Below are 13,756 nucleotides of genomic sequence, written 5' to 3' on the forward strand. Positions count from 1 at the left end.
AGAGACATTTTAGATTTAAAGCTACAAATAGTTGTAAGTAAAAAGTTGGGAAAGATGTATCATGCAAACAATAATCACAACAAAGCCAAAATGGCTATACTAATATCAGACAAAATAGACTTTAAGTCAAAAAGTGTCACTAGAAATAAAAAAAAAATGACATCTCACAATGTCAACAGTATCAATCTATCAGGAATCCATAACAATGATAAACATATATGTACCTAATAACAGAGCCCCAAAATACACGAAGCAAGAATCAAAAACTGACAGTAATGTAGGAGGATATAGATGATCCAACAATGACTGTTGGAGACTCCAGTGCCCCACTTTAAATAATGAACAGTAAAACTGCATCTGGTCAAGAAGAAAATAGAATATTTGAAAATCTCTATAAGCTAACTAGACCTAACAGACATCTAATAACAACCAAAGCTGACTACATATTATTCTCAAGTAAAAAGAACATTTTCCAGGCTAGACAATATTCTAGGCCATAAAATATGCCTCAATAAGTGTAAAAGAATTGAAGGCACATAAAATATGCTGTCTAACCACAATGTGGCTAAGTAAAAAAAAAATCAATAACAGACAAATATTTGAGAAATTTTAAATATCTCAAAATTAAACACACTCAAAATAACCAATGTGTCCAAGATGAATTCAAAAGAGTCTTTAGAAAAAGCACTGAGATGATGGCTGGGCATGGTGGCTCACGCCTGTAATCCCAGCACTTTGGGAGGCCGAGGTGGGCAGATGACCTGAGGTCAGGAGCTTGAGACCAGCCTGGCAAACATGGCAAAACCCCATCTTTACTAAAAATACAAAAATTAGCCGGGCATGGTGGCAGAGGCCAGTAATCCCAGCTACTCAGGAGGCTGAGGCAGGAGAATCGCTTGAACCTGGGAGGCAGAGGTTGCAGTGAGCCAAGATCATGCCACTGCACTCCAGCCTGGGTGACAGAGTGAGACTCTGTCTCAAAAAAAAGAAAAAGAAAAAGAAAAAAAAAGAAAAAAGAAAATGCACTGAGATGAATAAAAATCTATACAACACATCAAAATTTATGAAACATGGATAACACGGTGCTTAGAGAGGAAAATTACAGCTGAAACACTTCTATTAAATAAGAACAACAAAAAATTTTCCATTAAACGCACTGAAAAAATAAGAGCAAACTAAATCTGAAACAATAAGGTAGAAGGAAATTATAAAAATTAGAGCAGATATTGATGAAATCGAGAATAGAAAACTGCATATAAAAAGTATAAAAACAAAAGTTCGTTATTTTCAAAGATCAACATAATTAACAAATCTTTATCTAGATTGGGCAAGAAAAAAGAAATAATATTGAAATTTTTAAGGCAGGGATGGACATTGGGATCAAGCTTATAGAAATGCAATACATGATAAGGAAATAATATAAACTACTGTATGCCAACAAATTAATTATCATAGATGAAATGAGCAAGTTACTAGAAAGACACAAACTACATAAACTGACACAAAAAGAAATAAACAATCTGAATAGGCTATAATAAAAGAAGGGTTAAAATAAGTAGCTTAATAGGCTATAACAAAAGAAGAGACGAAATAAATGACTTTAAAACTTCCCAGGAAGAGAAGCCCCAGTACAGATGACTTTGCTGGTGAACTCTACCAAACATTTAAAGAAGAATTAATAACATTTCTGAAATGAAATCATCAAGATTTTGGAATAGAAGATTCTCTGGCATCATTTTCCCCACAAAAACACAACTAGAAATGATTCAACGACAAGAATACTACTCTGAATTCAGATGAACCCAGGAGAGTAATGGAGAAATCTTCTGGGCTCAGAATCAAGAGAAGCAATGACCCTTAAGAGAAACTGTACTTTCAGGCTGTGTTACTTCCTCCCTCAAGTTGGCATATGCCATTAACAGAATTTTGCTAGATCTATTGTTTCTGAGGTGAAACGAGAGAATTGGAGGTGGAGGTTTATCTTCCTACTAGTATGAGAATTTTCACAGGAATACCACACTAGTTGCATCCCATGAGAATCATTGGAAGCGATAGAAGGGCTGAACTACCTGAAGTATATTGGGGATGCAGTGACTGGCATGTGGATCTTGGCAGCTGCTCTGCACTTCAATCAGCAGGGACACCATGTGGAAGAGACCACAGGAAAGCTCAAATCCCTGGCCAAATTTTCCACAAAACCCAAGGGTTTGTATGGCGTGTTCCTTTGGTCTGTAGAAAACTAAATAGTTGGGATAAAGTTCAAGTGCCCACTTAAGTCTTCCTCAGACCAGAAAACAATGGAAGGGCAGTGGTTTAGTTTTAATATGGCATTTATTTTCCAGTGTTCATTATAAGTCTTTCGGATGCTGGGGAAAAAAATGGCAGGGCAGTGATGTAGCTCCAGAGCAGTGTTGAAGTTCCAAAATTCACTGTAAGTGATGGGGGAAACAATGGCAAGGCAGATGGGGAAACAATGACAAGACAATTAGCTCTAGTGCAGGGTTTTACCTCCAGAACTCATTCTAAGTGTCCCCCACTTCACCCCCTGAATGAGCTATGACAACAGGCTAGCATTTAAGTTGCAACACTAAGTAATAAAGTTCTAGGATGACCAAAAAATGCCTAGAAAACCTAAAAGATGTAGCTGTTTTCTCAAATGTAGTGGCATAAATGTAAAAACACAAGGATTGTGAAAACTCTGGAAAATATGACACCACCAATAGAAATTGATAAAACTCCAGCAATAGGCCCAGAAGAGTTGAAGACCCATACAATTTCTGACAGAGTTCAGAGTAATTCTCTTTTAAAAATTCAGAGAAACACAAGAAAATACAAATAAAAATCTAAAAATGTGGAGAACAACCCAGGAACAAAATGACAAATTTGATAAAATCTGAATTTTTTAAAGACATAAATTGCATTAATAAACAATGCAATTACCAAACTGAACAAAACTCAATAGAAAACTTTGACAGAAGACATAATCGAACAGAGAAAAGAAATAGCCAGCTTGAAAACAGAACAAATGAAATTAACCAATCAGAGGATCAAAAAGAAAAAAGAATTAAAAAGGATGAAAAAGATCTGTAAGAATTATGGAACACCATCAAGCAAACTAACCTCAGCATAATAGAGATCCCCAAAGGAGACAAGAGAGTAAAAGACCTAGAGAGCATATTTTTAAAAATTATGTTGGATAATTTCTAAAAACTGGAGAAAGATAACAGCATCCAGATACAGGAAGCTCAGAGATCACCAATCAAATTCAACTCAAAGAGGGATTTTCTAAAGCGTATCATAATTCAATTAGCAAAAATCAAAGACAAAAAAGAATACTGAAAGCAGAGAAAGAAACGTATCACATTCAAAAGAGCCTCAAGATGGCTTTCAGTAGATTTCTCAGCAGAAACATTGCACGTTAGGATGCTATGTTCAAAATGCTGAAGAAAAAAAAAGCTGTCTACCAAAAATATTGTATCTAGCACAGTTTTCTTTCAAACAGGAGAGACGAAGACTTATTCAAATTTTTTTTTTAATGAGGGAAAACATTGTGAACCCAGAAAATCTGAGACAAGTCTCAGTTAATTTAGAAAGTTTGTTTTACCAAGGTTGAGGACATGCCTGTGACACAGCCACAGGAAGTCCTGATGACATGTGCCCAAGGTGGTCAGGGCACAACTTGGTTTTGTATATTTTAGGGAGACATGCGACATTAATCAATATATGGAAGAAGTACATTGGTTGGGTCTGGAAAGGTAGCACAACTTGAATCAAAGGCAGGAAGACTCGAAGTGGGAGGGAGCTTCCAGGTCACAGATTGGTGAGATACAAACAGTTGCATTCTTTTGAGTTTCAGGTTAGTCTTTCCAAGGAGGCAATCAGATATGCATCTATCCCAGTGAGCAGAGGGATACATTTGAAAAGAATGGAAGGCAGGTTTGCCTTAAGCAGTTTCCAACTTGAGTTTTTCTCAGTGATTTTGGGCCCCAAGATATTTTCCTTTCACAACATCAACATCAAACCTGTATTATAAAAAATGCCAAAGGTAATTCTTCAACCCCCTCCCAAAAAAAGAAGGCTAACATGTAACAACAAGGACAAAATCTAGAGAAATTAAATTTACAGGTAAAAGAAAGAAAATAGACAAATTTAGAATACTTTAATAATGTAAATAGGGTAAGTAAACCACTTACATCTTAAATATTAAGAGTAAAATACAAAACTATTGAAACAAAAATAATTACAAAAATTGAATAAGAAGAGATAGGCAAAATAAAAAGATACAAATGAAAACATCAAAAAGTCAAAGTGGGGAGATGGTGTCAATGTATATACTTTGTATTTTTAATTTTTTTCTTTACAATTAAAGTTGAGTTATTATCTGTTTAACTTGATAAAACAATGAGATGATAATGTAAACCTCATGATACGCACAAAGCAAAAACCTAAAACAGATACGCTAAAAATAAATAGTGGAAAATCAAATCATACCAGAAGAGAAAAGTACTTAACCGCAAAGGAAAACAGTAAGACAGAAAGAAAGGATCTGCAAAATAACCAAAAAACATGTAACAAATAGCAGTAGTAAACATTCACCTATTAATAATAATCTTGAATGTAAATATATTAAATTTTCTCATTTAATGACATGGAGTGGCTGAATTGATTAAAAAAGACTTAGCTATATGCAGTCAACAAGAAGCCCACTTCACCTATAAAGATATGCACAGACTAAAACAGAAGAGATTAAAAAAGATTTATCATGCAAATAGAAATTTTAAAAACAACAGGAGTAGCTACACTTATATCAGATAAAATGGACTTTAATAAGGAATGGTAATTAGAACAAAGAGGCCATTATATAATGAAAAAGGAAACAATGGTGTAAGAGGGTATAACAATTGTAAATAAATTAGCATCTAACACTGGGGCATCCAAATATATAAAATAAATACTGATAGACCTAAGGAGATAGACTGGCTGCAATATAATAATATTAGAGGACTTCAACACCCCACTTTCAGCAATGAACAGATCACCTAGGCAGAAAATCAACAAATTTTGGAGTTAAACTGCACTCTAGACCAAATGAACATAACCGAAATTTATAGAATATTTCATCCAACAGCTCCAGAATACACATTTTTCTCATCAGCACATGGAATATTCTCCAAAACAAGCCATATGTTATGTTACAAAACAAGTCAACAATTTTTTAAAAGACTAAATCATGTCAAGTATCTTTTCTGACCACAATGGAATAGAACTAGAAATCAATAATAAAATGAACATTGGAAACTGTACAAATTTATGGAAATTATGCAACATGTTCCTGAACAGTAAATGGATCAATGAAGAAATTACACGGGGAATTTAAAAATACCTTGAGACAAATGAAAAGGAAATGGCAATATACCAAACCTATGGGATACAGCAAAAACAGTTCTAAGAGGGAAATTTATAGCAATAAATGCCTACATAAAAAGTAGAAAGACTTCAAATGAACAACCTATCCATACACCTCAAGGAACTAGAAAAACAAGAACAAACTAAGCCTAAATTGGCATAAGGAAAGAAGTAATAAAAATAAGAGCAGGACTACATGAAATTGAAACTTAAATAATAACACAAAATAACAAACCAAAGCGTTAGTTTTTTGAAAAGATAACAAAATGACAATTCTTGATCTCAACATAAAAAAGGAGAGAGAAGAACCAACTAAATAAAATTGAAGACAAGAAAGGAGACATTAAAAATGAAATACAAATGATCATTAGAAACTAATGTGCAGAACTATACCCCAACAAATTGGAAAACCTAGAAGATAAATTTCTGGACACAAAATTTAACCATAAAGAAACAGAAAATATAAACAAATCATAAACGAGTATAAGAATGAAATAGGGGTCTGGTGTGGTGGCTTATGCCTGTAATCCTGACACTTGGGAGGCCAAGGCAAGAAGATGGCTTCAGGTCAACCGTTCAAGACCAGCATGGGCAATATAGCAAAGCCCTGTCTCTACAAAAAATAAAAGATTAGCTGTGCATGGTGGCACCTGCCTGTAATCCCAGCAACTCCAAAGGCTGAGGAAGACTTTGTAATCCCAGGAATTCAAGGCTGCAGTGAACTATGATTATGCCACTGTACTCCAGCATGGGCAATAGAGCAAGATCCTGTCTAAAAAAATGAAAATAAAAATAGTAATGATGATGAAAGACTGAAACAGGAATAAAAGGCCTCCAATCAAAGCAAATCCTAGGACCTGATGGCTTTACTGCTGGATGATACTAAAAACTTATAGAAGAGATATTATCAATTCTACTCAAACTCTTCCAAAAATTGAAGAGGAGATAATACTTCCAAACTCATTCTACAAGACCAGCATGACTGCGATATCAAAAGCAGACAAGTAAACAACATCAACAACAAAATAACACTACAGGTCCTAATAGCCTGATGAACATAGGTGCAAAAAAATTATCAGCAAAATACTAGCAAATTAAATTCACCAATACATTTTTAAAAAATCATTCACCATGAACAAGTGGGATTCATCCCAGGGATGCAATGATAGTTGAATATATGCATACCAATAAACATACATTTCATTAACAGAACTGATATGGTTTGGCTGTGTCCCCACCTGTATTAATCCATTTTCATAAAGACATACTGCCAGCTGGGCAATTTACAAAAGAAAGAGGTTTAATTGGACTTACAGTTCCACGTGGCTGGGGAAGCCTCACAATCATGGTGGAAGGCAAGGAGGAGCAAGTCACATCTTACACAGATGGCAGCAGGCAAAGAGATAGAGCTTGTGCAGAGGAACTCCTATTTTTTTCATACATTTACTTTTTATTGAATTTATTAATGTTACAGAGTTCTTGCACTGCCAAACCATGCCTGAGAATTCAAACAAATGGTACAATGGACAGCCTCATCCACCTATCATACAGGATATTAAAACTCAATTCATGTACATTTTGATATTTTCACAATCTTTTAAAAAGTTATACCAAGAGTTGAAGTTGCTGCAAGTTAAATCTGCTGCAAGTCTTCAGATTTCGAGTATAGTATTGCCTTTACATAAGACCTCCACTTATTCATCTCTGTTCATTCTTCAGTAACATAACTGCCAACAAAATTTTGCTGGGAAAAAAATGCATACTTTTCATGGAAAATACGCAGTTCAACAATGAAGAGACTATTTTTTAAGGTTTTTGGCTCCCAAATAAAGTCTTCAGTTAACCAAGAATCCCATTTCTGATTTAATCATTCAACCTCCCCTTGGCTGGCTCAGCTACTCACCCAAACACATTAGAAAGCAGGCATTGTGCCGGCCACCTCAAATATCAACATTATTGCCCAGAAGTGGGCGTCAGGTCCCGTCAGGAGATACTGTAACCCTCCTTGGAGTCCAATTCCTGCACAGACACTTTCATCAAGACTAAACTCCTATCCGAAAATGCTCCCACATCAAAATAGTTTTACTCACCCACTTGCTTCACTCTTGCCAGTAGCAAGTCTGCAACTCAGGCATTTGGCAAAGGGATTTATTATAGAGAAACGCGGACTCTACATCAAGTGGTCACGTTACCACTTTCAGATATTTCTATTGAACCAAAGATACAAAACTAGGAAACTGCCAGACTATCTCACTAGGTGGACACTCTTTTGTAATCCTGCGTAGCTTCTTCAACTCCCTTTAAAGGACCAAAAATTAATAGGTATTTTAAACTGTAATCATTAAAAACAGAAGTGCTACATCACCTTTCGCCCTGACTCTCTAAGTGAACATAAAGACACACCAAAAGGTTGAAAACAAAGCTAGCTGGGACAATCACTGCATCTATAGAACAGCCAACACCTTGAAAATTTGGGCAGAAGTATATGAGGAATTCTTAAACATCATGCACAATCCATGACACTTAAATGGGTTTTAGCTGAGGTTCTGTTAATGTTGCTCTGAATTTGTAAGGATAGATCAGTGAACCCCTTAGCCTCACCAGAAAGCATATTCTTCCGGCTGCAGTTTACTATACAATTTAGACCTAATTAGATGAGGCATTAGCAGCACCTGATGTAGAACCTCCAGCATCCACTGTCCTTTACATCAAAGGCTTTTTGGTTCCACCTTCAGGATTGGCATACTCAAGAGACATTTCACAATCCTATCGCATACTTCAAGTTACTTAACCAGGCAACATACTCTGTCAAAGAACTTCTTTCAAGTTAAAGTAAAAAAGGCCTTAATGTAGAACAAAAATCGCTAGCCAGAACGCGGGGGGGGGGGGCCCGCCCCGCCGCGCACGCCGCCGCGGAGACCCCGCGCGGCTGAGGCGTCGCCAGAGCCGGCCTCGACCCCGAGCTGGGAGCCCCGCGGGCCGCGCCCGCCGCCGGCTCCACCCATCCGGGTCCGGGAGGCCGAGGCCATGGCCGCGACAGAGGAGCGGAGCCTGCACAACTTCTTTGCCAATCGGGACAAGAAGAAGAAGGAGCAGAGCAACCGGGCGGCGAGTTCCGCGGGCGCAGCAGGCAGCGCGGCGGGAGCAGTGGACCTCCGCATTCTAGAGGGCGGCGGGGCGGGCGCAGGGACCTGGCTGGGCGAAGGCAGGACCGCGAGCGCGGAGGCTGCGGGCCCAGGGGCCACCACCAAGGCTGTGAAGAATGGAAAGGCTTGGAGTAAAAAGAGGTTGATTACAGAGGCCTGGGGGTTCAGGCAATGCAAATAAGTGAAAAGGAAGAAGATATTGAAGAGACAAGATCCAGGTGATAACTGGGAAGAAGGCGGAGGTGGTGGTGATACAGAAAAATCTTCAGGTCCCTGGAATAAAACAGCTTTGGTACAAGCACCTCTTGCTCCAGTAATTGTTACAGTAACCCCAGAACTGGCAATGACTAGTGGTGTGTGTGTGTGTAGGCCTCCTGGGGCCAGGTTAACCACAACAAGGAAAACACCACAAGGACCACCAGAAATCTACAGCAATACACAGTTCCCATCCCTGCAGTCAACTGCCAAGCACATAGAAAGCCGGAAGGATAAAGAAATGGAGAAGAGCTTTCAAGTAATAAGACACAAAAATAGAGGTAGGGATGAAGTTTCAAAAAACCAGGCCCTTAAACTTCAGCTAGACAACCAGTATGCTGTGCTTGAAAATCAGAAAAGGAGTCACTCACAATACAGTGAAGGAATGGGCTTTGCTAACCCTTCTGAGATAACTAGACTACAGCTAACCACCATGAACAGCCATTTATGATCTGATCTCTGCTGGATCTACGTACACTGATGCAGATCAATCGATTTCATGACCAGCCCTATTTCACCGTGGAAGTTAAAGTGTCATGACTGCTTTATGCATATTGGATTTAGGGGAATTTTCATTGTTATATAAATGTGTGAACTAGTTTCAACAGTGTTCCTTCGTATTTGCTCTGCAAATACAAAACCAAACCTGTAGCCAGTGATCATTTCAAAATCATTTTATGTGCAGATACTGAGCCTTCGTAAGGGTTGACTACCTCAGATTTGCTGCACTCATTGTGGACTTCATGTGGATCACAACTTCTTGATAAGAAAGTTACAGTTATTAAGTGTCGGTGTGAACCTTGAAACCAGCTCTTCTGGATTCTTATCAGAGATCCTGCATAAAAAGTCAGCCATCTGGGCTCTGATCCACTGTAAAAGATGAAGACTTAAGTGCCCTTAATTAACCTGTCCTGTCCCCTACCCTTATGGAATACTGTCTGTAGTAGGCTGTGGCTATATTAGACTTCCTGGAACACACCGCTGAAAAGAACTGATGTGTTCAGATCATCTGTGTAGGGCTGTGATTTGTAATTTAAACTTTTAGTTGTATTCTGAGGTAACCACAAAATAAATTCAACCATAAACTGGGGTCCACCAAGTGGGGGAAGGGGTGAGGGAGTAATCTTGTTTTTGTTGTTGTTGTTGTTGTTAACTTTTTATTTGAATAGTGCTTTTTTGTTGTTTTTGGAACTCCTCTTTTTAAATAATCAGATCTCATGAGACTCAGTCACCATCATGAGAACAGCATGGGAAATACTTGCCCCCATATGATTCAGTTACCTCCCACTGGGTCCCTCCCACAACATGTGGGAATTTAACATGAGATTTGGGTGGGGACACAGCCAAACCGTATCACTACCGAAATCTCATCTTGAATTGTAACTCCCACAATTCCCATGGGTCATGGGGGGAACCTGGTGGGAGGTGATTGAATCATGGGGGTGGGTCTTTCCTGTACTGTTCTCATGGTAGTGAGTAAGTCTCATGAGATCTGATGGTTTTTAAAACAGGAGTTTCCCTGCACAAGTTCTCTTCTTTGGTCTGCCACCATGTAAGAGGTGCCTTTCACATTCTGCCATGATTGTGAGACCTCCCCAGCCACGTGGAACTGTAAGTCCGTTAAATCTCTTTATTCTGTAAATTGCCAAGTTGCAGGTACGTCTTTATCAGCAGCATGAAAATGCACTAATACAGTAAATTGGTACCAGCTGAATGGGATGCTACTGTAAATACCGAAAAATGTGGAAGTGATTTTGGAAGTAGGTAACAGTCAGGGGTTGGAACAGTTTGGAGGCCTCAAAGAAGACAGGAAAATATGGGAAAGTTTGGAACTTCCTAGAGACTTATTGAATAGCTTTGCCCAAAATACTGATAGTGATATGGACAATAAAGTCCAGGCTGAGATGGTGTCAGATGGAAATGAGAAATTTGTTGGGAACTGGAGCAAAGGTGACTCTTGATATGTTTTAGCACAGAGACTGGCAGCATTTTGCCCCTGCACTAGACATTTGTGGAACTTTGAACTTCACAGAGATGATTGAAGGTATCTATCTGGCATAAGAAATTTCTAAGCAGCAGTACTCAAGAGGGGACATGGGTGCTGTTAAAGGCATTCAGTTTTATAAGGGAAGCAGAGCATAACAGTTCAGAACACTTGCAGCCTGAGAATGTGATAGAAAAGAAAATCCCATTTTTGAGGAGAAATTCAAGCCAGCTGCAGAAATTTGCATAACTAATGAGGAACTGAATGTTAATCCCCAAAACAATAGGGAAAATGTCTCCAGGGCATGTCAGAGGTCTTCATGGCAGCCCCTCCTATCCCAGGCCTGGAGGCATAGGGGAAAAAGTGGCTGGGCCCATATCTCCATGCTCTGTGCAGCCTAGGAACTTGGTGCCTGTTTCCCAGCCACTCCACCCATGGCTGAAAGGGGCCAACATAGAGCTTGGGCTGTGACTTCAGAGCCTTGGCAGCTTCCACATGGTGTTGAGCCTGTGTGTGCACAGACATCAAGAATTGAGGTTTGGAAACCTCCACCTAGATTTCGGAGGATGTATGGAAACACCTGGATGTCCAGCCAGAAGTTTGCTGCAGGTTGGGGGAGCTCTCATTGGAGAACCTCTGCTAGGACAGTGCAGAAGGGAAATGTGAGATTGGAGCCCCCCAACAGAGTCCCTACTGGGGCGCCCCCTAGTGGAGCTGTGAGAAGAGAGCCACTGTCCTCCAAACCCCAGAATTGTAGATCCACTGACAGCTTGCAGGGCACGCCTGGAAAAGTCGCAGACACTCAATGACAGCCCTTGAAAGCAGCCGGCTGCAAAGTCACAGAGCAGAGCGGCTCAAGACCATGGGAACCCACCTCTTGCATCAACGTGACCTAAATGTGAGACATGGAGTCAAAGAAGATCATTTTGAAGCTTTAAGATTAGACTGCCCCACTGGATTTCAGACTTGCATGGGGCCTGTAGCCCATTCGTTTTGGCCAGTTTCTCTCATTTGGAATGGTTGTTATTTACCCAATGCCTGTACCCACATTGTATCGTGGAAGTAACTAATTTGCTTTTGATTTTACAGGCTCATAGGTGGAAGGGACTTACTTTGTCTGAGATGAGACTTTGGACTGTGGACTTTTGACTTAAGGCTGAAATGAGTTAAGACTTTGGGGGACTGTTGGGAAGGCATGATTGGTTTTGAAATTTGAGGACATGACATTTGGAAGGGGCTATGGGCAAAAAGATTGGTTTGGCTGTGTCACCACCCAAATCTCATTTTTAATTTTAACTCCTGCAATTCCCATGTGTCTTGGGAAGAACCTGGTTAGAGGTGATTGAATCATGGGGGCAGGTCTTTCCTGTGCTGTTCTAGTGACGGTGAATAAGTCTCACGAAATCTGATGGTTTAAAACACAGAGATTTCCCTGAAAAATATCTCTTCTCTTGTCTGCCACCATATGAGATGCACCTTTCACCTTCCATCGTGATTGCAAAGCCTCCCCAGCCACATCGAACTGCAGGTCCATTAAATCTCTTTCTTCTGTAAATTGCCCAGTCTCAGGTGTATCTTTATCAGCAGGATGAAAACGGACTAATACAAGAACGAAGAACAAAAGCCATATGATCGGCTGGATGCAGTGGCTTATGCCTGTAATCCCAGCACTTTGGGAGGCCGAGGTGGGCAGATCATAAGTTCAGGAGTTTGAGACCAGCCTGCCCAACGTGGCAAAACCCCGCCTCTACTGATAATACAAAAATTAGCTGGGCATGGTGGCACGCACCTGTAATCCCAGCTACTCGGGAGGCTGAGGCAAGAGAGTTGCTTGAACCTGGGAGGCGGAGGTTGCAGTGAGCCGAGATCACGCCACTGCACTCTGGCATGGGCAAGACTCTGTCTTAGAAACAAAACAAAACAAAACAACATTATTTTAAGAGATGCTGAAAAAGCATTTGATAAAAGTTAACATTGCCTTATGAGAAAAACCCTCAGCAAACTGAGCATAGAAGAAACATACCTCAACATCATAAAGACCATATAAGACAAACGCATAGCAAGCGTTGTACTGAACAGGGAGAATTCCAAAGGTTTTCCTCTAAGATCTGAAATAAGACAAGGATGCCCCACTTCCACCACTTTTATTCAACATAACACTTAAAGTCCTGGCCAGAGCAATTAAGCAAGAGAAAGAAATAAAAGGCATCCAAATTAGAAAGGAAGAAGTCAGATTACCCTCAATCACAGATATCATGATCTTTTGCTAAGAAAAACCTAGACTAACAAAAAAAACTGTTAGAATTGATAAATGAATTCAGTATGCTGTAAAATACAAATTTAACGTATAAATATCAGTAGTATTTCTACACATGAACAGTGAATAATCTGAAAAAGAAGTCAAGATAAAAGTATTTTGTGACAAAGCTGTAGTAACCAAGATGACATGATACTGGTAAAAACAAAACAAAAAAAAAAACAGATATACCAATGCCAGACATAAATCCACACATTTATAACCAACCCAACTCATTTCAACAAAGGTACAAATAACATACATTGGGAAAAGGACTGTCTCTTCCATAAAGAAAACCTGGATATCTATACGCAGAATAGATATCCCTATCCATTTTATATAGTGGGAGATAGGAGATACCCCTATCTCCCACTATATAAAAAAATCAAATCAAAATTGATTAATGATTTAAATATAAGACCTGAACCTATGAAAGTCCTAGAAGAAAACACTGAGGAAATGCTTGACGACATTGGCCTGGGCAAATATATTTTGAATGATACCTCAAAAGCACAGACAATAAAAGCAAAACTAGAAAAACTGGATTATATCGAGCTAAAACGCTTCTGTAAAGCAAAAGACATGATCAACAAAGTGAGGAGATGACCTGCAAAATGAACGAAAATATTTCAAAGTATTCATCCAGCAAAGAATCAATAACCAGAATAT

The 13,756-nt window shown here is 39.1% G+C and overlaps 1 pseudogene; it reads left to right on the top strand.

The window, feature by feature from the left end:
- The first annotated feature begins 8,433 nt into the window (after nt 1-8,433).
- Nucleotides 8,434-9,258, top strand: LOC737251 (protein CDV3 homolog; annotated as a pseudogene).
- Nucleotides 9,259-13,756: the final 4,498 nt, after the last annotated feature.

Source organism: Pan troglodytes, chromosome 2 (assembly GCF_028858775.2).
Source record: "Pan troglodytes isolate AG18354 chromosome 2, NHGRI_mPanTro3-v2.0_pri, whole genome shotgun sequence".
Taxonomy (NCBI): Eukaryota; Metazoa; Chordata; class Mammalia; order Primates; family Hominidae; genus Pan; species Pan troglodytes.